Source organism: Anser anser, assembly GCF_964211835.1.
Source record: "Anser anser genome assembly, chromosome: 1".
Lineage (NCBI taxonomy): Eukaryota > Metazoa > Chordata > Aves > Anseriformes > Anatidae > Anser > Anser anser.
In genome coordinates, this window is record NC_139720.1 from 166,878,076 (window position 1) to 166,901,617 (window position 23,542).

A 23,542-nucleotide genomic window follows, 5' to 3' on the forward strand; every position below is an offset into this window, starting at 1 on the left:
CATGTTGCTTGGTTACAGCACACAATATTTAAGAGCTTGGACAAAATAGACCTAAGCAACCCTTTGCAAGAAATTGCCTAAAAAAGAAAATCAAGTTCAAGCTAACACTAAACCACATTTCTAGATTGATACACACTAAATCCCACAGAAGATAGTATTTTTGCCATTAATTTCAATAAAACAAGGTTTTCGTGTTACATGTCATGTTGACAATTTACTCAGTTGGAATGAAAGTTAATTTCTGAAAACTGTTAATTTGCAAATTGACTTGAAAACTGTGAAGCACAAAGTCCATTCCAAAAATGTTTGAGGATTTTTTTCTCCCAGTGTGGCAGGACTTACCACTCCTTTTCTTGTGATCTGTCTTCCACAGTTAAAAAAGATGTTTGGAAATCGGAATTCACTCTTACAGTGCTAAATAAATGCCAATGATAAGGAATGTAAAATCTTCCATTTTGACAGCTTAATTTTATATAGTTAATTTACTACATTTTCTTTATGAAATATCAGTATACTACACAAATAACAGGGATGTTCAAAACCATACAAATATTGATAAAAAACTTCTGTCTGTTGCTATGATACTGTACTCATTTTATATTCCCATTTTGGTTATAATAATATTTGCTCTGCTGTTTTCTACAAAAAAGGAAAGACAAAAAATAGGTAGTTTCATTTCCTCTCCTGTTTAAGAAGCGCTTAAACAGATTCATTACACTTTTCACCTTGCCTTTTGTTAGAATTACAGAGCTGGGGCATCATTTTAGAAATGAGCACTGGGTGTATTGGTTTATTGTTTTTAACCTAGTTATGAAAACACTGAAAAAAGAACAAAAAACATTTACGTATAGGCTCATAAAATAAGGTATACATGTCCTATAGGGAAACAGCACAAAAATGGTTAATGATGGTCCTAATTTCTTTTTCCACCTGTGCCCAAGCTGACAATAAAAAGCAGCTGGTAGGGGAGCCAGGTGTGAGACTTGAGTTGGAGGTATTTTGGTCTTGCAGATTAAGAAAAAAAAATAGTACAGGGAGAACTACTGAGGAGGGAAGATAAATAAGGGACAGATAACGTTTAGATTTGTTTGTTTTTGTCTGTTTTTAGTCAATTCATCTGGAGCTCTTGCCCTATGGTTTGAATTAAGTTCTGAGGCTGGCTCTATATATTATCCTGCAGCTATTTTAAGGCAAGGTGGATTGATTCACCTGTTTCTGGAGAGTAGGTGATGGAGCTGCTTTAGCCTGAGAAGTAGTGTCTCTGACTACGCAATTCTTTGTCCCTCTTGGGGAGGGGATGTGTTGGGGACTTTACAAATATATGGTACAGTTCTGGCTTTTGTATGTTTCACTCCTTTCTTCCCCTGCAATGGAAGAACCTTGCCTTTATTGTCCTCTTCAATGACTTCAGGAAACTCTAGAGGGTGAAAAGTAATAAGCAAAAGGTCTGTGCAGATCACTACAGGAATGAGAAAGAAGGAAGTCTGAGAGGGTGTGGTGGTCTTGGAGAGGAATGAGGGAGTCCTCATGTCTTTTTGCAGCATCTCAAAACCCTTTTTTCTCTGAACATATTGGTCCTATCTGTAGTTTCATTAGAGCCCTACAGACCTTTCCCCACCCTCTCTTACCCACGTGGGATCCCACTAGCTTCCTAGAAACCGGCTTGTCCACAAAACCTGTCTGCACTGCCAAAAAACTTGGACTTACTTCTGGTCCCTAGCCAGAAGGGAAGCAGTGGCTTTGGAGATAAGGGAGCTATGGGCTAACAAGTATCACAGTGGAGAAGTCAAGGCTGACCGTACAATTGCCCAAATTATATGATGGGGATATGCAACTCCATATTTCTTGTTGGATGGGCATTAGTCCTCCTGAATCATATTGATAGGAGGCATTGTAGGTATCTGTGATAAGCCCATATAGAGGTGACACTATGGATGTTGCTGGTGCTCTTTGGTAAATACAAAATTGAGATTTTTTTTTTTTTTTTAACAATGGGAGCACCAGGCAGTATGCAGGAGGACACTTAAACTACATGGGAAATAATCCTGGGCGGTGAGTACTTCTGTAGTAGCAGCGGGTTCACCTGTCAAATGATCATACTTCCAGAACAAAGCTGCTGTCTAAAATGGAGAAATTTATGGTGTAACTATTCTGGCATAACAGTATTAGCAATGGGTTGTTACACTGGTCTAATTAAATAAATACTACTATAAATGCACTAGTGAATTTTCCTGCACAAACAAGTCTTGCAGAGGAAAGTGCAATATCTTTTATTGTTCCTCGATGAAAGACTGAAATGTGAAAAGAACAGCATGTATCTGTCTTTTGAAAAGGAAAACTGCAGTTCTGAGTGTCCCTTTTCCTCTCGGCAGACACAAAAGACTTGAAGGCAAGCTTGTTGTATGACTTCTCTAGTGCTCTCTTCCCCTCATTTTAATTAACGCACAGCACAAAGGAGGAACTAAATCCTGCTTGTTTTACTCAAGCAAGTGATCCCATTGACTTGAATTGAGCTACCTGCAGGAATAGAAGGATTAAGACCTCAGCGTAGCAAATTAATTTCATTCTCTGTTTCAAATGCAAAATAGTTGTCTCTCGATTGCCAGTGCGATTTTTCTGTTGGTTGTTTAGCATGATGAGGTCCTGATTGTGTTTCCTGGGCTCCACTCTAACACAAACATACCCATCCTTGACAGAATAATTGGGATGGAAATGGAACAATAGGTGTTCTAACAATTATATTTGTATATATATCAAAAAGGACAGAAAAACTTTTTCATAGGGAATTTGTTGCATTAATTAGTTGAATCCCTGAACTTCTAGTTTCCACTGTGGTTTTATAGCTGTTTTCCCTTTTCTGTAGATAAGCTTTTGCTCACCTCTCTCTCGCACTGCGTTGCTGAGGGAGAGATACTAATACTTGATATGCATTATTTTACAACTGATGTGACTATCTTGTGAAACCACTTTATAGCTGCTCTCATTAGAATGTCTCCACTGAGTTCAATAAATCACTCACTGTTAACTCAGCTGTAACTGAGAACATATTTTGATCTGAAATGTCATTTTAATCTGTAACCCGTTATTTTAACATACCTAATACTTATTTCAGGCAGGGACAGTATTCACATTTTATTATTGCTTTTATCTAAATGATTTGAAATATTCAGTACAAGGGATTGTTGCTATGTTTATTAGAAGTCTCATAGTGTCTTGAAACTCTCCCAAACTAATTGTATGATGTATATGTTTCTTTCATAGCAAGGCTGAATCTTTCTAGAACTTCTTGTTGATCATTTATTTGGTCTGCTACTAAAGGTAAGTTTTACCTTTCTACTGGAAAAGAACACTATAACAATTCTCACTAGGTCCATGGCTCTCTACATTAGAGAATCTTTTGATGTTGTGGAACTCCAGGCTGGGAATGATAAGGTTGAATCCCTGTGGGTTAGGATCCGTGGGAAGGCCGGCAAGGCTAGCATCCTGGTGGGGGTCTGCTATAGACCGCCGAACCAGGATGAGGAGACGGATGAGGAGTTTTATAGGCAACTGACAGAAGTTGCAAAATCGTCGGCGCTTGTCCTCGTGGGGGACTTCAACTTCCCGGACATATCCTGGAAACACAACACGACACAGAGAAAGCAGTCTAGGAGGTTTCTGGAGAGCGTGGGAGATAGCTTCCTGACGCAGCTGGTCAGTGAACCTACCAGGGGTGGTGCCCCGCTAGACCTTCTCTTCACAAACAGAGAAGGACTGGTGGGAGATGTGGTGGTCGGAAGCTGTCTGGGGCAGAGTGACCACGAAATGGTAGAGTTCTCTATTCTTGGCGAGGCCAGGAAGGGGACCAGTAAAACTGCTGTCTTGGACTTCCGGAGGGCCGACTTTGAGCTGCTCAGGACGCTGGTTGGCCGAGTCCCTTGGGAGGCGGTTCTGAAGGGCAGAGGAGTCCAGGAAGGCTGGGCGCTCCTCAAGAAGGAAATCGTGATGGCACAGGAGCGGTCCGTCCCCACGTGCCCAAAGATGAGCCGGCGTGGAAGAAGACCGGCCTGGCTCAACAGAGAGTTGCGGCTGGAGCTTAGCAGAAAAAAGAGGGTTTATAATCTTTGGAAAAAAGGGCGGGCCACTGAGGAGGACTACAAGGATGTAGCGAGGCTGTGCAGGGAGAAAATTAGAAAGGCCAAAGCTCATCTGGAGCTCAATCTGGCTACTGCCGTTAAAGACAACAAAAAATCCTTTTACAAATACATCAACGCGAAACGGAGGACTAGGGAGAATCTCCATCCTTTACTGGATGCGAGGGGAAACCTAGTTACTAAGGATGAGGAAAAGGCTGAGGTGCTTAATGCCGCCTTTGCCTCAGTCTTTAGCGGCAATACCGGTTGTTCTCCGGACACCCAGTGCCCTGAGCTGGTGGAAGGGGATGGGGAGCAGGATGTGGCCTTCGCTATCCATGAGGAAATGGTTGGCGACCTGCTACGGAGCTTGGATGTGCGCAAGTCGATGGGGCCGGATGGGATCCACCCAAGGGTACTGAGAGAACTGGCGGAGGAGCTGGCCGAGCCGCTTTCCATCATTTATCGGCAGTCCTGGCTATCGGGGGAGGTCCCGGTTGACTGGCGGCTAGCCAATGTGACGCCCATCTATAAGAAGGGCCGGAGGGCAGACCCGGGGAACTATAGGCCTGTCAGTTTGACCTCAGTGCCGGGGAAGCTCATGGAGCAGATTATCTTGAGGGTCATCACGCGGCACTTGCAGGGCAAGCAGGCGATCAGGCCCAGTCAGCATGGGTTTATGAAAGGCAGGTCCTGCTTGACGAACCTGATCTCCTTCTATGACCAAGTGACGCGCTTGGTGGATGAGGGAAAGGCTGTGGACGTGGTCTACCTTGACCTCAGTAAGGCTTTTGACACCGTTCCCCACAACATTCTCCTCGAGAAACTGGCTGCTCGGGGCTTGGACTGGCGTACGCTTCGCTGGGTTAGAAACTGGCTGGATGGCCGGGCCCAGAGAGTTGTGGTGAATGGAGTCAAATCTGGTTGGAGGCCGGTCACTAGTGGAGTCCCCCAGGGCTCGGTACTGGGGCCGGTCCTCTTTAATATCTTTATTGATGATCTGGATGAGGGCGTCCAGTGCACCCTCAGTAAGTTTGCAGACGACACCAAGCTAAGTGCGTGTGTCGATCTGCTCGAGGGCAGGAAGGCTCTGCAGGAGGATCTGGATAGGCTGGAGCGATGGGCTGAGGTCAACTGCATGAAGTTCAACAAGGCCAAGTGCCGGGTCCTGCACCTGGGCTGCAACAACCCCAAGCAGAGCTACAGGCTGGGAGATGAGTGGCTGGAAAGCTGCCTGGCCGAGAAGGACCTGGGAGTATTGGTGGATAGTCGGCTGAATATGAGCCAGCAGTGTGCTCAGGTGGCCAAGAAGGCCAACGGCATCCTGGCCTGTATAAGAACCAGTGTGGCCAGCAGGTCGAGGGAAGTGATTGTGCCCCTGTACTCGGCTCTGGTGAGGCCGCACCTCGAGTACTGTGTTCAGTTCTGGGCCCCTCGCTACAGGAAGGACATGGACGTGCTCGAGCGAGTCCAGAGAAGGGCGACCAAGCTGGTGAGGGGTCTGGAGAACAAGTCTTACGAGGAGCGGCTGAGGGAGCTGGGCTTGTTCAGCCTGGAGAAGAGGAGGCTCAGGGGCGACCTCATCGCTCTCTACAGTTACCTGAAAGGAGGCTGTAGAGAGGTGGGGGTTGGTCTATTCTCCCACGTGCCTAGTGACAGGACGAGGGGGAATGGGCTAAAGTTGCGACAGGGGAGTTTTAGGTTGGATGTTAGGAAGTACTTCTTTACCGAAAGGGTTATTAAGCATTGGAACGGGCTGCCCAGGGAGGTGGTGGAGTCACCATCCCTGGAGGTCTTTAAAAGACGTTTAGATGTAGAGCTTAGGGATATGGTTTAGTGGAGTACTTAGTGTTAGGTCGGAGGTTGGACTCGATGATCTTGAGGTCTCTTCCAACCTAGAGAAATCTGTGAATCTGTGAATCTGTGATATAATGTCTTTAATGTTGTAAAAACGTGATTATAAATTGATGTTACATATTACAGAAAATTACTGAGAAAGGAAAGCAATGATGTTACAATGATGTATCATACTACAGGGTTGGGTTCCAAACAGAAGCATTAAAAGGGGGGAAAAAAAAAAAAGGTGAAACAAAGAAAAAATGTAATTTAGCAGAGCACAAAAAAAGTGTTGAAACTGTTTCTCTCTTTTTTTTTTTTTAATACATTTATATAATCTGGCCTTCGTCACTTAGACTGTCTCAAAACCATATTTTTTAATGACATACTCTATTTTATGCATTTCTTGGTTTACAGCTAGAATCACTGTATGAGTGTCTTCCATCTATATTAAAATGTTCAACCTTGAGAACTTAGAGATGATTTGAAAAATGGAGCTCATTAGAAGCAGCATATTTTGTGTAACCTTCAGAAACTGCAGGTACTTTACTCAGTGTTTGGACGTCATGCTTACAGCTGTGTTTGCCTATGCTGATCCTCAAAAAGTCAGTATGATCCCTGGGGATGTGCCATCTATACCTCCAGGATTGTGACTGAAGAGTAAGAACTCAAAAGAGTTGGTATGCTTGTCTGAATCAATACTTCAGGTCTTCTTTCTTGAAGCTTTAATGTTTTTTTGGTTTTGTTTTGGTTTTAATGCATTGCCAGTGAAACCCTCTTGGCTTCATTGTTGTGTTGCCCTGATTTGGCAGTAAGACTCCTTTGATGGAGATGAGCCAGTACTCCCCTTACAAGATAGGAATCTAGGATGCCAAATCCTCATCAAGTTTAAAAAATTGGAAGGAACCAACAAATTAGCTGGCAGTTCTGTCTTTGTAGCAAGGAACATCCTGGAAATATTATGGGTCAATTGCAAAGTCAAAAATAGGATCTGGCTTAAAAACATTAGAAGCTCCTGTAAGGAGACATAACAAATACGATGAAATCTGGAGTCAAGTTGTGTATTTAACATATCAACTTTTTAGATGCATTCGACACAGTAATACAATAGATAAATAAATACTAAAGTACAGATTAAACACTTTTGCTCTTCAAAGAACTGCTTGAATTGCGGACAGACAGTGGTTAACCACAGTTGTTACAGGGTCATGGTGCAGACAGAGACTTGCAAGCGGGGTAATACAAGTAAGCAGAAAATATAGTATTGTCCTGTTGATATTTCACCAGGAATACCACGTCTCAAGTTATTTGCTAAAATGATAGCATAATTCCCCATAATTTTGGAAGATACCCAAGCAAATCTTTACTGCATTGCAACTAGCATTTTACAAATAAAATGCTCTGTAAATTAAATATTAATTTAAATGTGTTGGTTCTTTAATAATAGGATTGTCAGAGATCTGGCATGGCTCAGGGGATTAAAAAGGGTGTTAGACTTAAATGATTCTCAACATAAGCTCAGGCAATTGTCCTTACAAATCTATTGCCAACCTGCACTGCATATAAAAGTAAATAAACTTTTGTCCACTGGTTGTTAGGCAATCAATGTAAAGTGCATCTGACAGAGTTGTGGAGGACTCGCTGGCCATGTTCTCAAACACTTATGAGTATCCTGAGCTGAGAAACTACATATTTGCGAATAATAGGTCAAGCTTCCTCTACTCACAAGTGCCCTTTCAGTAGAGAATAGAGCAGGAATAGGATTAATTACTGGGGTCCTTCACGGATGCTTCATTTAGCTCACAGCTCACCACCTCTGACAGCACTGTGACTGCACCTGTCTTTAACACAGGCTGTGCTGCCTTTTAATACAACATATGTGTGTGTTTTTAGAAAGAGATACAGTTTTGTTGCTTTAACTGCTTGTCAAAACAGGAGAAAATTTTATATATGCAAAAAGCAATATTGTTTCTTCAGAATGATGCTTAACTTTAATTTCATAGAAAATCAGTAGTACAAAATAAAAAAATAAATCAGCGGTTGTCTTGGGACTAATCCAGAGAAAAAAGTTAGATGCCTAAAAGTTAAGTGAACAAAATGTCTCTTGAGAATGACCTGCATTGTCACTGTAAAAGGAGATGTCTCAGGGTGGAATTCAAAACAGATGGCATGCTAAGCAGGAAAATGTCTAGACTTAACCAAAAGACATCTAAAATCCCATCATTCTCTAGAGCTCAGGGCCTTTTGATGTGCATAATGTTCTCTTCAAAATACAGGTTAAATCCTTTCTTTCAAAAAACTCTGTAGGATTGCAAAGGACTTTTTAAAAGCTAGCAGATTAAGTCACTACCCAAGAAGTTTTGTTCCATACTTATCTAACTGCTAAAAGTAAAATCATGTCAGTCTTAGAGCACAGAAGTCAGATTTTGCATCTCCAGTGATTCTTCTGATCATTATATGTTAAAACAATCTTTTTTCCTGCTATTTTCTGCCTCCCCAGTGCTTTGAATGGCTTCCAGGTTTGACCTGGAGCAGAATACAGCCTTCTGTTCAGACACTGCCTTGCAATCCAAGATTTGAACTCTCTCTGATATGTCATTGAATCCAGGCCAGCGGGATGGGGTATCCCTTCCTAGTTGTTGCAGAAAGAATCCCACCTTCTTCTAGGTGTGTTCTAGAGAAGACATTTTCAAGTATGCTTTCCAAGGATCCCAATTCATTACATGCTTTGGGACTGCTGTAAAAGCTCCTTTGGGATGTGCATTCCTTGAAGGACTCAGCAGCAGAGAGGAATGCCTGCTGTCTGGCTCCCAGTCAATCTTTGGTGGAGGGAAGAGTCTGAGCTGCTCAGAAAGGGCACTGCTGCCTGTCCTCACTTCAAGCAGTTCATTGAAGTGTAAAAGTGAGTTTTTAATCTCAGCCCTGGAAGAAATTGAGGGTTTTAAGCTTAAATTCCACTGGTACACACAATACATTGCAAGAACCTACCACAGATCATGCACAAATAAATTTCAACTATAGTGAGTGGTATTCTTTCAGGCTGGTACAAAAAACTTTCTCAAAAATACAAGAGAACGTTTGAATATTACAAGTGATGAATGTGAGAGAGAAAGCAAGCAAAGTTTGGAGAGGTAGAGAGATGGACACCAGAAATATAGAGAGTCTTGTGTTGGTGGATACTCAATGGACAAGAGGCCTCTCCTCAGTAAGGTCCAGTAAGGTAATAAATTCTGCTTCATGTAATGCATGCTGAATCTAAAGAAAACCATTTCTAATCATGTGGTTTGAGGAAAGTCTAAGGAATAAGGAAAAATGTGTAGCCATTTAGATACATGTGATGGTAGGCTTGTATTTCTAAATGATATTGGAAGATTTTCCTCAAAAATGATTTATGGTGAAGGTGTGTGGTACATATCTATCACCCAAATAACTAAAAGAGATTCAATTGTAGCTATTTCAGAACAAATCATCTTGAACATGATGAGATACAGTAAAATTTGTTACAAATGAAAGGAAGAAAAAGGCAAGCATGTAAATGTGCTCATAATGTAAGATTTATTCTTCATAGAGCTACCTCATAATTCTGCTTCCCTAGTAGTTGGCTAAATTCATTTTGGTAATAAGATATACACATCACATTCTTCTACTACTTTATATTTGTTCAGTTCATACTAAGACAAATATTCAGTACTGATTCTATTCATTTTGCATTCGATTAATTCGTGTTTTCTCATATCAGAGTACAAATACAGAGGAAATTAGAGTTTGAGATAAGACTATCAATGTCAGATGGGTTAAAGAGCTTGTATTTAAAATGTTTTCTTGCTTTGAATGGCTCCATTACAACTTTCAACATATGAGATGATGGAGTTTTTGTCTCTAGACAGACTGCAGAGATGGTTAGAATTTGAAAATGGGATGGTAATCAGTGTGATTTTTTTAAACATAAAATCAATTCTGTTGCTATCAATTCTCTCTTTTCTGTGTCTCAAAGGCAATTAGGTAAGTGATGGTATATGTTTTAACTTATTGATATTTTAAAGGTGAAGTTGACTGACTATCCCTCTTTTTTAATTGCAGCAAGAATATGCATATGCAGCATTTCCAGTTTTTAGAACAGAGTTTTAAACACGAGCTTCCTTTCAGAGGAAGTGAAGCTGATGTTTAACACCCAAACGTGGGCATCTAGTGCCATTTCAGATGCTCTATGATGTATGCCACATCCATGTCGGGTTGGCATATATGACGCAAGTCCTGAGAGGCTACTTCATTTTGAGATGCCTGCTGGAAGACAGCTTGGATGCATACTCTCATTTTCATACTTTAAAAAATGCAGCCCTACCATGATTACAGACTTCTTAATCTGAGAACAAAATAAAGAGCATTGAAAATGGTCATTTGTTTTATGGCCAAAGGGGCATCAAACATGACTCAGAGGAGAGGTGCTAGATAGGAATAGTTAGCTGTAGGCATCCTCCTGGTTGACGTGGGTGATAGCCGTCCTCACCACTACAACCACAGCGACCACTATGGCACGTTTTGCATTCATGTGTTTTCTGGGAAGGCACCCACTGGGGCAGGACTGAGGGAAGAAAAGCAGGCAGTACCAGGGCTGTACTCAGCACAGTGCTGTCACGTGCATGCTCAAGTTTCCAGAAATCCCATACAGCAATTTCTCTATTATGCAAGTAGAAGAGCCAATGTTATGTGTCTGGTCATTTTTCCTTCCTCGTATTCACAGTAGTAACTGGTTAGTATCATGACAGTCAGCATTTACCAGGTGTGGCAATAAATAAATAAATAAAATAAAAATTGGACCTTATTTATTATTAGTGGAGTTAGTAATTATTTCTGGAATATTTGCAATTGATAACAGATTTCTGTTTCTTAGGACACAAAATAAGGTTATCAGTCACAGTATTTATATACCACTTTTCTGGAATAATATCTTAGGACTTCAATATCATTAGCATTTACAACAATTAACTTTTATAACGATATATGTGACAGGTCAATATGAATTTGTATTGACAGCATGAGTAACAACCAGGGAGAATGTCTAAAGCTTTCATTCAAAAATAAATTGCTCTGTCTTTTCCCAGAATCTTAATGTCAATAACTACCAAAACGTTTTTGTATGGATTATTATTTATAATACTTTGTATGGGTAATCTCTGTGCTTTTGTGCTCATTTTTCCTTGAAACAGGACACTGATACCTAATGTTGACACCTGCTGTGATTCGCTGGATTATTCTGCTAAGAAAAGTATAATGCTAAATAATTTACAGTATTTTAAAAAATATATGGTATATTTAGCAAACGATAAGCAAAAAGCTTCTTGTGATACTCCCTAGGAAATTTTCATTTAAAGTTGTTAAAATACAGACAATAAAGAGACCATCTCATTTAACTTCACTGATTTGCAAACAGACTTTAGGCACTGTGTTACATCCTACACATTAATTTGGTCTTCTAAAATATTCATGGAGCTAAATTAAGTATTTGAAGTCATTTCCATTTTGAGTCTTAATATGAATATTAAAATCCCAAGGCAACTCAGAACTTGCATATTTAAAACATCTTTTAAATTTACTTATAACTTCTTAAAAGTATGATAATCTGTTGGGTTAGATCTTGGAACTTAAAATGTAAGTTGTTTAATAATATGACCTATATTTTAACAGAAAAAAATCTGGATATATGGTTGGTCAGTTTATAGATTAATCCTATGAATCTTTTGCTTTCCCTGTTATAATCGCAAAGAAATTCTGCATCTGTCTTACCTATTATATGCACCTGGCTTGTTGTTATTGTTGTTTTTTTCCCCAAAGAAAATATTGTATTTTACAGAAGATTTTTTAATTAAATTACCAGCTGAAAATAAGGTGGAATCAGTACATGGGCTTCATCAAGGTCCACTGACAACAGGAAAGACAGGTCAAGCTACATGGACCAGCTATCTATTTGGTCTCTGCACACAGTGCACAACAGACCTCTTTTGTAAGACTGTTTACTTTAACTTCTAAACAATCCAAACAATCTCACGGCCCAAGTAGATTTTTAGGTCTGTAAAAACTATATACATATCCGTTTAAGTTCAAAACTATTTTTTTTTCAATCTTGGCATGAAAATATCTTAATTTGGGCATTCAGCTGCCTCTAACATTTGCTGTAGGACAGCGGATGTAAGCTTTGAAAAAAGATACTAAAAATTATATGAAAATTATTTATGTGTACCTTACCCATACTCCAGCATGATTTAAGGTGATTTTGTTGCATGTCAGTAAGATCCCAGCACTGGGAAGTAGTGTGCAGCATTTGTTGTGTTGGTAATGCTGGAAGACCTCGTAACAAACCTGCAGGGCAAATTCTGACAAACTAGATGAGATCAAGGTGACAACCCATTTCCCTGTATGATGAGTATCTAGACTTCTACACCTTTCGGAAAGACGGCTGAGAACAAGATGTGGCAATTATCTATTTATTAATCTCAGCAAATTATGCATATCCATGACTTACAAAATTCATTTCAGGCTTTTGTGGTTTATACCATAGCACTAAAACTATTTGTTGTGAGTCTAGAAGGTTAAAGTAAATTTCAGCCTAGTGGAATACAGTATAGTTGTATATAAGATATACTTTTTACAAAAAAGCTTAGGACAAATAAAAAAAGATATCTTCTATGAGCAAATGCATGCTCTTGTGTACATTACACTCCTGAGTCCAAAAGCACAATACAGCATCAGATTTGGCTCCCTTAGCCCTAAACATCTTCCAATGCTATTCCAGCAGGTTTTGAACCCTATGCCAACGTTTAGGACTCACCATGCCTACCTTAACATCATTCTATTAAAACATCATGCTGCTGGGCTTTGTCACAGCCTTCCCAGTGTCTCAGTGTCTCACTTTCAGTCAGAGCTGGATGCACTTGGAAGAAAGGATGTGGTCAGAGTCCAGCCTTGTAAACACAATATGTCAATGAAGGCCAAGAAGACATAAGGCAATGGAAGTACAACCAGTCCTGCTTCACTTCTCCTTTCTCTACTACATTTGCAATGCAGTCAGCCTCTGCTCCTCTCTCACCTGAGCTCCTCTCCCTAAGCAGCAGAGGGTTAATTGAGTCTTCCCTGCAGCCAAGGCTCTGAAAAATGGGGAGTCTGCTTTTTGCTTAACACTACAGTTTTGTCTCTGCAAGCAGAAATCCTGCTGCTGTAGGAACAGACAGATTTGAAGAACAACCTGATTACAAATAATATCTTCTCAGCCCAAGTCTGAAGTTCTTTTCTTCTTCCAGCAAACAAAAATGACTATATATTTTGACCTTTCAGAAGTTAAATATCCCAGGATGGATTAAGAAAGAAATTTATTTAACTTTTTTACCCAAAGATCTCATTCCCTGCATTCTTATAGTTTTTGAAATTAGTAGGAGTCTTTGAAACATCTTAAAAATGTTTTGTAATAAATCTGAGAGTGAAAAAGAGTGAAATAATTTTTATCATTTTCATATTATATTATGCCCATTATATTTCATTACATTTTTTTAAAACTCCCACACTTGTTCTCAGCAGCATCTAAGATTTTTAACAGGGTAGCCTCTAGTAGCAAAGTTGAATAAAGCACAGAGATACCATACGCTTATTTATTTATCTTCTAAGCTCAAATGGACTAGCAATGAAGTAATTGCTGACAAATTATGTCAGTATGGGGGGATGTGGGCATGCTAAGTCTTCAGCATATTATGAGGTCTCAAATAACAGTGAGTAATGTGCTTGCAAATGATACTTCCCACTCTCGGTGGGCCAAGGAATTTTGCAGCAAGAGTGCCTTCCCAGAGAAAACCATTGATGTTGCAATTTTTATTCGTTTGTTTTCAGGATGCTTTCAGGAATCTCTGAGGAAATCATTAACAGACTGCAGAAATCAGCTGTCACTTTAAATGAAACTTCTTGCTCTTTTTCTCCTCTGTAGGGACCTATACAGTGATTTCCATTAAACAAGATCAGCTTTTAGCTGTTCTTTTTATGAAATTCTAACTAAAAATACAGAAACAGAAATACATATGAATATAAGTTACTGTTTGTTTCCTTTCCCTTTCATCATTTGATCAGGGGATACCATTGAAGCAAGTCTTATTTCAGTAACACGTTTCAGCTTCTCTATTGAAACTTAGTGTCAGATTTGCAGAGATTTGAAGCATAAAATGTAAATAGGCACCATTTTATGTATGTGATTTCCGCCTTTTTCTGCATTACTAGTCTGTTTCCTAGAGGAAGCTACAAGCTACCCTGCTGCTAAGTCATTAATGAAGTTCTGCTATGTAATTATTCAGAGGAAGTAGCTATGGGAGTGATGTCTTGCAAAGGTATACACTGCAACTTGCTCTGTTCCTAAACTTTGGTGTTTGTGTGAAATGTGTAATTCAAGTGCAAGTAATTATCCAGAAAGATAATTTTGATGCAGTGTCAGAGGTTAGATGGCTATGGTGGGATACAGGTCTGCTCAAATTTTCTAGATGGGTGTCGTGAGTCTTATCCTAATAGGGTAGATGTGGGTTTGAACTCCCAGAGAGACCCCTCAAGTCTCCTACATCAGCACTACAATTTCTCACCCCAGTTGTCTACCTAAGAATTGCCTCCCACATGTTCTGTTTCTAACTGCTGACACACTGGTTATTCCAGGAGAAGTATTTGTGTTATTACTTAACTGCTGATGTTCCTAGCACAGCAGGAATGTGATCTGTATACGGAATAGCAAAAATTACATGTTTGAGGAGTGATATTGGGTAACTATTGTCTTTTGTCTATTCAATCACAATATGTTATAGGAAATAATTTATCTTTTTTTTTTTTTAATTGTAGTTTTCTTTAAATTCTCATTCTAGCTAGTTATGTAAATAAAAGGTGAAACACTTTAGCACAAAAAATTATTAGGTATTAAGGACCAGAACATAGTAGACAAAGGAGCATACATTCAGCCATACAGAGGCACATTTCATAATCTGAGGCTTTCACAGGTGAACGGTAAAAATATACACAGAAAAATCTTATTTAACCAAAGTTTTCATATTGCTCAGATCCCTGAAGACAGGCCCATCTAGTCAATTCACTCTAATCAGCTATTGAAGAACTTTCTCCCTGTGAACTCCTTACTAAATTGTAGCATTGTTTACATTTTACATGCCTGCAACATTTCTTGCAAATTAGATCTAGCAAAGAACGTTTGGTTCAGTCAAACATATTTCAGGCACCTGAAAGGTGCTTGTCAGCTGATGTTTTGTTCTGTCATGTTTGCATCTTGTGGTTCAATGTTTATGCTTCTCATGAGGGATTTCTTATTAGAATGGATATTTGTTTGTATGACCTTGTCTAATCGCAAGTGCAGCAAAGCATGTGTGAGCAAACTGATTTGTGGGCAGCAACTACTTGTTATTTCTGATTTATAAGTGCCTGAGACACTTAATTAGGAAATTAAAATGCCATCTTATGATTTGAGTTGCCAATATTGTAGACATTCATGAATCTCAACTCTGAAAATCTGGTAGTAGCTTGGCTAACCTTGACTGATATAGATAAGCAAATTATGACAGATTTATAAAAAAAAAAAAGCAAGAGAAAAAAAAGATCTTTGATCTGAAATTTAATTGCTAAATGATAATTTAGATAAATGTTTTCCTAATCAATAACAATCAAGAATATCTTAATAAAATAAAACCATTGGAAATAAAAAATGCTTTTCATTTTGCAGTGAAAAATTAACTCAACACATGAACCTTTATTTTTAGTAAACAGAAATATCAACTCATTTCACAGCATGATACTTGGATCATCAGGAGATGTTAATCCGTTATCAATATGGCACCTTTCTCCTAACAAACTTCACAATGCACGTATCACACCAGGAATGTGTAAATCATTTCATGCCAAGAACTCCCTAATCTGCTCTGTCCCATCTTGCAAAACCTTTACAGAAATTACTCTTTGGGTACTGCATGAGAGGATTTGAAGGAATCCAGCCATAATAGAGACAGAATTGTTGAAAGTGTCAAGATATTGTTATGCATACAATCTTACATGCTTTGCCTGCTGTAGTCCTCAATAGATCTTAAAAAATTCCATCTGCTTTGATCAGATTAAAAGAGTCCATCATGCCTCCTTTGCACTACCTTCCAGTTAGAGTAACTCAATCTCTTACTAACAGAGTGTTTCATTTAAACTGATTAAAAACTGTGTGAAAACATCACTAACTTTAAAGGAAAGAAAACCATGCAACTTCTATAATACATTAACTATGGTTATTTGATATTACTGAATGATTCCACAAAAAGTTACCTTATGTTAACTAAAGCTAAAATTCCTCTTTTGAAACTGTACGGGGGAAAATCAAAGGAGGGCTCATAACGATAGAAGGTGGCAGCATGCCATTATTCTTTCTGTTGTCATTGGCAAGAACACGATCATGTGCCCTTTAATCTTTGTTAGTCAGCCTGCTGCTCATATGGATAACACAATCAACCACTTCTTTCAATCAAAGGAATAGGAACAGAATTGTCTGCATTGAGAGAGGTGCCAGGATTAGACTGGACTTATGAAATCTAGCTACTGTGTGTCCCAAACTAGCACGTAGTTGTAAGCCACAGAGATAAAAATATTCTGTACTTTGCTGTACACCTAGTATAGTCTAGCACAACAAATCATGATGATAAAAACAGCAGACAAACAGATTAAAAAAATAGAGGGAAAAGATTTCTTCATCTAACTGCTTAATTTAAAGGATATCAGTAGTGTGGCACAAACTGATTTTGTAGGCAATAGCTTTAACTTATTAATATATTTTATTTCATACCTCACAAATGTAATGCACACATGTTGCATTATTAATAGTAATAGTATTACTAAAAAAAAAACCACAAACTTATAGACTTGATAATTTCATAGAATCATAGAATGGTTTGGGTTAGAATACACCTTAAAGATCACTTAGTTTCAACCCCCCTGCCATGGGCAGGGACACCTCCCACTAGAACAAGGTTGCTCAAAGCCAGGTTGCACCTCCAGGGATGGGGCATTCACAGCTTCTCTGGGAAACCTGTTCCAGTGCCTCACCGCCCTCTGAGTCAAGAATTTCTTCCTTACATCTAATCTATATCTACCCTCTTTCAGTTTAAAGCCACTGTACTCCCTGAGAGAGCCCCTCCCCAGCTTTGCTGTAGGCCCCCTGTAGGTACTAGAAGGCCATTATTAGGTCTCTCTGGAGCCTTCTCTTCTCCAGGCCGAACAACCCCAACTCCCTCAGCCTGTCTTCGTAGGAGAGGTGATCCAGCCCCTTGATCATCTTTGTGGCCTTGTTCTAATAATTTCATGTTCTAATACTTCCCCTACTAGTGCTGGGGGCCCCAGAGCTGAACACAGAGCTCCAGGTGGGGTTTCACGAGACCAGAGTAGAGGGGAAGAATCACCTCCCTCACCCTACTGGCCATGCTGCTTTTGATGCAGCCAGGATACGGTTGGCTTTCTGAGCTGAAAGCACACATTGCCAGCTCTTGCTGAGTTTTGCGTTGAACCAACATCCCCAGGTCCTTCTCCTCAGGCATGCTTTCAATCCATTCTCTGCCCAACCTGTATTTATGCTTGGGTTTGCCCCGACCCATGTGCAGGTCCTTGCATTTGACCATTCCATTTATTCGACTTGACATATTATTTTTTCTTTGTAATTTTCCTAACGCTCAGTCCCATTTATGTCTGCTGTACATTTCAAGAGAGCTAACAACAGTTTACTTGTAAATTCTAGGAAATGTTTTAAGATTTTGTCCCTTTTTTTACTCATATGATTCTCTTTAAATAGCAATACCAGAGTAATTGACAACTGTCAATGTAAATTCTTGTCAACTTAAAAATTAGTTACTAATTTTTTCAGGTAGTGAAATATCCTTGTCAATTCTGTGTTTTTACTATCTTTTTTTTAATATGTTATTACGTTATATCAGGAAAAGGAGATTATAGACAGGTTCAGAAAAAGGACTTCAGTGCAGCAAGGCTAACCATTGAACTACTAGTAAATAGAACAAAACCCAATACTAAGACAGGGCAAATATTTCTGAAGAGGGTTCTGTACAATTTTCCAGAACCTTGTAAGAACATTTATAATCAAGATGAATTATGTAAATACAATCTCTGCCCTAATTAAGAAAAGAATACCTCATACATGCCCTTACGCAATTTAAATAATGTGTGCAGAACGTCTTCATATTTATGTCACTGTATGCAGAGTTAATCATACTCATACTAAGTATTTTGCATTCCCCAGGCTCTTGAGTGACTCACAATGGAGTAATCTAAATTTTCCAGGAAGAAATTTCACTAGAACATCAAGTCAAGGAGTAAAAATGCTTGTGATAGCAGAGGTTTCATATTTAAATACATGAGAACATTCATAAGACCAGACATTTAATTTCAGAAGTAGATAAAAATCTAGCTTAATTTTAAGTCTGTTCATCTGAGATCATAGGCACTCAGTCTTCTGTGAAAGCTTGTCTGTATTACAAAAACGCATTCATTCCTTTAATGACAGCTGGGTAACTTCATGGGTCTCTCACTCCCTCTCACTAAAGAGTTTTGCCTTACATCTTTATCTGTTATGGATTTAACACTGATACTTTCAACACTTCACTAAAATGTTTTTACTAGTACTCTGTCTAGTCTAATTTAAGAATGTACACCATCTCTACAGTGTGACAAATCTCATTCCCTACAGTTTTTTTTCTGGGTAATCTTCCTGAACTTCATCAATTTGTTTAGACTTGAATAACACTTTGTACGGATTTCAGCCAGTTCAGATATTTAGAAATATACGATTCCTCCATTTTGATGACTCTATATGCCATATATAAGAATATGTAAATACATATATGACTATAAATTGTACAGATTTGTAAATTATGTTTACCTAGTAATTACTTAGATACTACTTAGATACTTAAGAAACAGCCTAATTTTTCCTGTGATACAAAGAAATGATCAGCTAAGCCTAATTCATTGCACTAGATCTCAGTGACATTTCCTTGTGAGGAGTGCCATACTACATTGGAGATAGAAAGTGGTAATATTTACACCAATACTTAGAAGTATCATCAGTTAAGTGGCCTGAGTTTCAAGTAAAGGTAGCCATCAACAGGAAATAAATAGGGAGCTGAACTTCTAACACATGCTGTCTTTCTTGGCTGCTGAAGAAGGGCCATCCAGGACTAAAAGACTTCCTTTCATAGTTTTGGAAAAAAAGACGGCTGAAGCTCATGGCACTCAGCAGTTGATAAAAGCAGAGATGGACCATACATTGCTAAATGACAAAACAGGAGCATGGAGGAGAACAGAATAGGTATGTCTGATTAAAAGCCCAGGCACAAGAAGGTACCTTTCTCCAGTCAGGCATATCATCCATGTAACATGACTGCATTAATAATTAATAATCAAATAAAATAAAAATTTAAATCCTATTTGGTTTGTAATCAGAAAACTAGTTTCTTCTTAGAAAAATTAAGGCCAAGCCAACCTTCTTCATTTTGCACTTCTGCAATTGATTTTTTCTATCAATATATAAAACCTTTCACTTGTCATTATATAATTCAAACATTAGTATTTCAGGACACTTCTCCTACTAGTCAAAGTCACTTTGAATTCATATCCTGTCATCTTCAGTTTTTGTAGCCCTTGCCAGATTTATATAGTTTCCAAATGTGGTAAACATCCCCTCTGCAGTTGATACAGGACATCAGCACAGAGTGGTGTCCAGCCTGGCATAGGTCTTTTTGGATCCCTTCCTAATATATCCTTACAGTCTGACAACAAGCCAACAAAACCTCTCTTCTGAGCTTTATTTTTGCACCTAGCTGTGCAGCCACCTTGCAAAGGTATCATGTAGGTCCCTAACTTCTGCGTGAAACTGCCATGTGAAATGGTGCCTAAGCCTTTCAGGTCATAATAAATCATGTCTGCTCTTTCTTCTTGCCTGTTACCCTGACATAAAGAGAAATAATTTGGTTTGACATGATTTGTACTGGACAAATCGATGACGACTGTTACTTTTCATCTTATTTGCAATGAGTTTTCAATACTCCAATACTTTACAGGACTTAGTTAAGCTAAACAGTACATAGTTTTTTGGCCTTTTCATGGTATTTCCTTCTCCTGGTTTTCAAGGATTAGTGCTATTATTGCCCTTTTACAGTCTTTTGGAACTTTATCCATTCTGCATGGGTTCTCAGATACAAATGCTAATGGCTTTGAGATAGTTTCATTCCGTTTCCTGAGGCCCCTGCTGTGAATTTTACTTGGCCGAGCAAATTTGAAAACATCTCACAAATCTCTTGCCTTTTCTTTTCCTACGCTATGCGATTTTTACCTCTAATTCCATATATGTTAATTGTGTTAAGCAATTAGGCTTTTTAGGGAAGACTGGGAGAGAAGAAAAAAAAAAAAAGCCTCTAACAATGCTGGAATTCTCAGCATCTTCCACTATTGGGTATCCTTTCCTTTTCTTTAAAGATCTTTCTTTGCTCTTCTACCCACCAGTAAGCTTACAGAATATCTTATGCCTCCTAATAAGTGTTTCTCATTTTCTACTTTTGTGATTTTTTATCTACAAGTTCATGCTATTTTTTTTTCAGTGAGTCCCTCCCTCCCTCCCAGGGAAGCAGATCATTATTTGATCTAGGAAAGTGCCTAATTGGTTGCAGGGCAATGTAGAGAGAACCAGAAAACAGTTTCCAATCCAAAAGTCAGCCCAGTGCACCTATCTCTGTCAGCACTGCTCCTATCCCTTCTATTCCCCTCTATATTCTTCAACACTATATGTTTCTATGTCAGTCCTGTTGATCCTTCCTCACAATGCTGGATGCATCTTATCTGTTTCCTAAGGGGGTCTGCAAGCAGATGCATCCATCCTGACTGCAGGTCCTTCAAATCAAGGCCAGGAGCTGAGTAAATGAATTAATCTGCTTTCCCACAATTATCATTCTGTGGTTCCTGTACATTATCTTCTACTTTCTCCCTTTTGAAAGTGTTATTTCCTACCGCATTTGAATAATTTTACCTACCCGACTGTTTTATCCCATTTTTAATTTCTTTTATTCCCTTTATTTCATCTGAGTCTTCTTGGTAAAGATGCACACAAGTGTACCAACATCCCAAGTGGGATGTAACTTCCCTGTTTTGTCATGATTCTGACCACACGTAGTACATGAATTATTCAAGAACTCTTACTTCAAACCATACATCCTTCTCCCAGTTAATCAAAAATGGCTTTTGATTTTGGGGGACATTTTTTCTCCAGAATGACTAGAGGGACATATATTCATTCAGATTTTAACCTGATGTTCATCACAGTGATTTCTGTAAATCCTCTATTTTTAGAGTACTGTTTTGTTATATTATTAGCAAACCTACAAAAAGCTCCCAAGATGACTATACAGATATTGAGTCCAAAGACTGTCATGGATAGATTTTTACATGATGCACGTCTGTGGCTTTTTCCTTTCCAAATGCATGTCTGAGAGATTCATTCATATAACGCTAATAGAAGTGAATGAAAAAAGACTACATTTAAACAATCGGAATTTCTTGATAATACGAATGGAGAAAAAAAAAAGGCTTTATAGCTGCATATGCAGTAGTTTAGAATTTTAAAGTTTAATTCTAGATCTTTGCAGTAAAACAAATGAATAGAATAGAATAGAATAGAATAGAATAGAATAGAATAGAATAGAATAGAATAGAATAGAATAGAATAGAATAGAATAGAATAGAATAGAATAGAATAGAATAGAATAGAATAATCTTGTATCTTCAGGCATTGTAATTGGTCACAACTATTTTTATCTAGTTTAGGGTTTTGTTTTTAGAGTTCTGTTAAAGTTCTGTGCAACAAGATTATTTTTCTGTTACCCTTCAAATAAAAATACTGTAGTGTGTTAACTTCCCACAAATTGTGAGGAAAGAAAAATATTAGTTTTAAAATAAATCAAATCTTTAGCATTGCAGAACACAGATATCTAAGTCTTACTGATGATAACATTATGACCTAGTTCCACTCAGAACAAGTACTGGCAAGTGAAAAATATGTGGTAACATCTATTATATTGCACACATCAAATCAGTATTTGTTAACTTGAGTTTATCAACATGTGCACAAGATTTGGTAAGACTTACTTGGAATGTGAGAAAATACAAAGAATAAGATGAGGCTTATGAAAACATGCAATAGAAATGAAAAACTAATTTTCATGTGAAAGTTCAAAAGTATGCTAACAATAAAAAGTCCATTTTAGGTTGTATACCAGTCAGAACTAGCATCTTGTAGAATACCAGTTATTAGAAACACGTATGACTAATAAATAAGCATTAAAGAGGATGAGGTTTCCTTTTTTTTTTTCTTTTCTTTTTTTACATTACATTGCTGTTATATAAATTTTCTCATAATTTTAATGAATGCACACTCAGGCAGGCCAAAGTTTTGTCTAGGTTGACAAACTTTCAAAGTAATTTTATAGCAGTGGTTTGAAAACAAAGTCTTCAAGTCTATAAGTAAATATCTCCTTAGGAATTATAAAAATGTAGTAGAATTATTTTTAAAGTGATTAACAATATTTCCTTTCTGTATTGAAGTTGTTGTTCTCCAGTACTTGCAAACACATTCATCTAGTTTTCCTTGTTACACTAAACATCTTACTTTTTTATATATCCTTCTACCAATCTAAGAATGAAAAAGGTATTTTTCACCTCCTGTTTTTTTTGTGCCTTTTTTTTTTCACCTTTCCCTACCAATGCTGGTGACTGCACTTATTCATTGCTATTCTCAGTCGGAAATTTTATTCTGTACTTTCCCAGTGTCCTAGCTTGCCTCTGCTATTGTTTATATTTCCAATTGTAGGAACTGATCTTGCACGTACCAAGGTCATTGGTAGACTGGAACTGACTTGAGTAACAATGGAGTCAGGACTTAGAAAAAGCAACAGTCTTGCATTAAAAAATATCTAAATTACACTAAAAGGTACTCTTATAAACTCTTTTGGAGTTGAGGGGTTGGCAGGAAGACATACATGGTCAAAAATAGACTCCAAATGGAGAAATGAGAAAAGGTGGAAACAGTGATGGAGAGCAAAATGGAACAGAAAAAAAAATCACAAAGCAATGAAGAAAAGATAACGCAGAAGTAAAAGTAAATAGAACTGCAGAAAGAAGGATAGGAGGGGATGTAAAAACATATTATAAGCAAAATATTCTATTAAAAGTATTCTGGTTTAGTTAACAGTAAAAGTATACAAGGTATTTTATTGATAACCGATGCTTTTATTTCTTATTTTTATTTTTACATCATCCAGTTTAAATAAAATCTAGGAATCCTAAACCAGCAGCCTTTAGTTCAAGGAATTTTGAGAAGGAATTATTTTGTTTCTTGGTTGTTTTTTGTTGGTGGTGGTGGTTTGTTTTGTTTTGTTTGTTTTGTTTGTTTTGTTTGTTTGTTTGTTTTTGTTTTTCCCATCTGAAATACTGGTATTCCATCTATAAAATGTTCTGATTTGATAATGTTCAGAAACCAGAAC

The 23,542-nt window shown here is 38.1% G+C and overlaps 1 long non-coding RNA gene across 2 annotated transcripts; it reads left to right on the forward strand.

Annotated features, from left to right (window-relative positions):
• The first annotated feature begins 79 nt into the window (after positions 1-79).
• Positions 80-13,816, forward strand: LOC310892604. Of its 2 annotated transcripts, none has more exons than XR_014578244.1 (5): positions 80-1,076; positions 1,999-2,052; positions 3,262-3,318; positions 6,366-6,553; positions 10,029-13,816. It is a non-coding gene; the product is annotated as an uncharacterized lncRNA (long non-coding RNA). The 2 variants fall into 2 exon arrangements; XR_014578245.1 differs by having other exon boundaries at positions 6,366-6,489.
• Positions 13,817-23,542: the final 9,726 nt, after the last annotated feature.